Consider the following 4,031-nt stretch of genomic DNA (forward strand, 5'->3'; position numbering starts at 1 on the left):
TTCAGGGAAACGTATAATTCAAGATGAATTGTTACTAGCACATTACCATCTACTCGGATGTGTTCTTGCTCATTTGATGCTCATTGGCAGCCACGAGAAATGCACTTGACTAGAGGAATCCAAATTGTCACGTTAATACAAATCAAACTTGCGTCTGCTTCACGCAGTGGGTCTTATAGAAGGCGCTATTTTCATTTTTCACAAATTAAATTCATTAACTGTGACAATGAATAATTGAAAAACGTGATGTCAAAAAAACAAAAGAGAAATAGACCTGATGTTTTGGGGGAAATAACACTGCTTTTATCCATCACAACCTTAAACATGGCGTCTACCCTCATTAGGTCCGTGGTTCCGTAATTTCTGAGCAAATTTTGTGTAAAAAAAAAGGGGGCAAAATACCACATATTTTGTAAATATATAATGTAAAAAAAAAAGGTAAAAGTATTAATAATGGATTTTCTTTTTGTGTTTCATTTAAAGCTTTATTAGCTTTATTTATCATTATTCTGTGTTGGAGAAATGAAAAATGTACATTTAAAAAAAATCTTAATAAATAACTATTGTACTTGTATGTGCTTGTCTATTTTTTATGCTCTCTTGAAAGTTCTCTGTGGGAATGAATATTAATATTATATATTAATATATAATTATAATATATTAAATAGATTAGCCATCTATCCATCTATCTATCTATCTATTGTTCATAGTAGCCTACATTCTATCTATCTATCTATCTATCTATCTATCTATCTATCTATCTATCTATCTATCTATCTATCTATCTATCTATCTATCTATCTATCTATCTATCTATCTATCTATCTATCTATCTATCTATGTCTGTTCTACATCTATCTATGTTCTTTATCTATCTATCTATCTATCTATCTATCTATCTATCTATCTATCTATCTATCTATCTATCTATCTATCTATCTATCTATCTATCTATCTATCTATCTATCTATCTATCTATCTCTATTCTATCTCTTATCTATCTATCTATCTATCTATCTATCTCTATCTGTTCTACATCTATCTATGTTCTATATCTATCTATTGTTAATTCCATTCTTTCTCTCTATCTCTATCTCTATCTCTATCTCTCTATCTCTATCTCTATCTCTATCTCTATCTCTATCTCTATCTCTATCTCTATCTCTATCTCTATCTCTATCTCTCTCTCTCTCTCTCTCTCTCTCTCTCTCTCTCTCTCTCTCTCTCTCTCTCTCTCTCTCTCTCTCTCTCTCTCTCTCTCTCTCTCTCTCTCTCTCTCTCTCTCTCTCTCTCTCTCTCTCTCTCCCTCTCTCCCTCTCTCTCTCTCTCTCTCTCTCTCTCTGTGTAAAGGTTAGTATAAAGCGTTAGTAAAGTAATGTTGAGAAAACCTTCTTAGAACAATGTTCTTGGAATGTCTTTTTGGCGTTATTTGTAGACTTGATGAACGTTCTTAAAATGTTGATAGAAAACATTCTCAGAACAACATTCTCAGAACATACTTATATTGTTTTCTGAATGTTTTCATAATGTAATCATAAAACGTTCTGGGAATGATGTTCATGGAACATCCTTACGATGTTGTAGCTACTTGCTGAAAGTTCTCATAATGTATGAGAATGTCTATCGTTCATTGTACATTCTATCTATCCGTTCAGAAGACATGCTTCATTGGACCACCTGTTGCTAGTTTCTCTTCCTCCTGTCTATCCAGCTCGAGGTTTCCCAGCGTCAGGAGCCAACATGAATGCATTTGTCCTGCTTTGAGTTCAGCAATTGCCTCCTAAATGTGTATTTTTCTCTCTCACGAGTTTGGCTGGATGAGTTTGAAGTGGGGCCGGGGCATCGTTCCCCTTTGGACTCCGTTGACTTTGCCTTTGTTCCTGTTGCCAAGCTACCCTGTTCTTTTGGCAGGCACAAAGGTAGGAAACAGTGCTTGAAGGTAATGCTAAGCTGAAAAGAACTAGTTCCTTGTCAGATTAAAGACTGGATGTTCATTTTTCTGCTCGTTTACAAGGTGATTTTATCCACCCTTGGAGGAATGTTCTCATCCTTATTCATAAACAGTAACCCAAGTCCATGTCTGGTGGCTTATGCTAGTGATACACTTTTTTTCCTTCTCTTTTGGGAGCTGCTCTTAAAGCAGTAAAGAAGCTCAAAACTGTGTCTCACTGGTCTCTTTTGCTTTTTCCAGTTTGTCTCCTGCACAGTGACCTTTCTTAGTATTTGTATACGTCACCTCGCAGTAATGTAATGTTTTGTATTTGTGAATGAGCCCTCAGTATCCGTCATTGTTGTCCCATATTGTCTATCTGTTGATTGGGTTTTGCTTTTCCATCTCTCTTTCTCTCGATTTGCAAAGAGAACAAAGGATCCTCATGCAACCTAGAGAAACCTGAGCCTTTGTTGTGCGCTGACAGTCCGTGTATAAATATCAGTTGTATGTCAGGGAGAACAATAGCTCTGTGCTGCTGGTGTTTTCCGATACGTTTTCCGAGGGACTGTGGCCTTTTATACGCCTAGAAAAACAGCTCTCATGAAATTGATTTTTGTTTTGCTTGGGATAAGGTTGGCTATCTGATTGTTTCCTTTCAGGTGGGATATCCAATCTTATTGTTGTTTTTTTAATCTATATTTTGGTACAATTCACATCGCATGAATTCATACAAAATCCCCACCTCATAAAATAGTTCCCTGTGAGATTGGGTTGGTGATATCTGGTTCTACTGACAGATGCTAGAATCTCCAGAGAGAGTTTATTAAACCCGGTATAAAAAATATGGGACATTTCATTAAGTCCACTCCAGACTGCCATTCAATGAGCAAGGAAGTGTTGATGTATGAGAATATGTTAGGACATTGCTGTAAATCTACTTAGTGACTATTAAAGCACTTGAGATGGTGGTTCTTGAGATCATGTAGAGGTTTAATGGTCTGACTCATCATGGTCTGGTCTTACTATTGGTGAAGTCCACAGAAACGTGTCATTTAATATAATTCTCAACTTAGATCAAGGGTCCGTTCGAGAAGGGATGCATGATATATATATATTTTTTATTTATCAGTATTTAAATGTCATTTTTGTCATTGCTTATATACCTTATTTTTATATTTAGATATATCTTTGGTATCATCTAGTCCTCTTTTAATCAATAAAAATTAAAGGTTTCTTTTTTTATTTATAACTCATAAGTGTGTCAAATAACTACAATTAATTAATGAAATCTAAAAAATGTGATGATGGCCATTATTTTGATGGTACATTATTATGGGATGTAACATTTATAGAATTAATTTTAGTTTTAGGTGTTTTAAATTATAATAATTTTTTTTAAAGAAAAAGGGTACGTTTACACGACAACAATGTACTAAAAACGGAAACGTTTTTCCTTTAAATTTTTTTTTGTAGAGGCAACAACGTTGTTAAAGGTCACATGGCATGAAATTTTCATTTTATGAGGATTTTTTTAACATTAATATGAGTTCCCCTAGCCTGTATATGGTCCCCAAGTGGCTAGAATTTTTGATAGGTCTAAACCGAATTCTGGGTGTCCTGGTCTGCCTTTGAGAAAATGAGAGCTCAGACGAGCCGATCTGGAATCTTCCCTGTATGCCGTCATACGGGGAACGGTTACCTCCACTTCCTCTGCTTTGCCCGCCCAGAGAATTTGGAGAAAATGGATTCCGTTTATCAGTCGCGACGTCAGCACAGGCTTTACAAACAGACTTTTACAATATGGATTTGACAGCACCGCCACACACAGTGAGTAACAGTGTTCAGTAATGCCTGATCTGTGATCAGTGATTTCTGATGTGTAGCTAATCATTCAAGTTCACGCAGACTTTCTTTCTAAATCCTTTAATACTGTCAGTCCCGCCGCTGGCTGTCTTGATGTCCTAAAGCATAATGCATCAGTGAATCAAGCCAGTGACTAAAACGATCAACTTCCCATTGTTTCTTTTATTAGCATGAAACAAATCTGTTATTTCAATTTTGATTAGACGCTAGATTAGCGGTCAAAGAACACTCTCTT

At 35.7% G+C, this 4,031-nt stretch overlaps 1 protein-coding gene across 21 annotated transcripts in view; it reads left to right on the top strand.

Annotated features, from left to right (window-relative positions):
• The window catches only part of akap13 (A-kinase anchoring protein 13), a 149,017-nt gene extending 148,443 nt beyond the window's left edge, over positions 1–574 (top strand). For 19 of the 21 annotated variants that reach the window (XM_079809949.1, XM_079809958.1, XM_079809938.1 and 16 more), the window contains one exon: positions 1–573. This exon is cut by the window's left edge and continues 1,821 nt beyond it. The gene's annotated coding sequence lies outside the window, so the exon portion shown is untranslated. The other 2 variants (XM_079809941.1, XM_079809948.1) reach the window with 1 other exon arrangement.
• Positions 575–4,031: the final 3,457 nt, after the last annotated feature.

This window comes from Gobio gobio, assembly GCF_949357685.1.
Source record: "Gobio gobio genome assembly, chromosome: 25".
Classification (NCBI taxonomy): Eukaryota; Metazoa; Chordata; class Actinopteri; order Cypriniformes; family Gobionidae; genus Gobio; species Gobio gobio.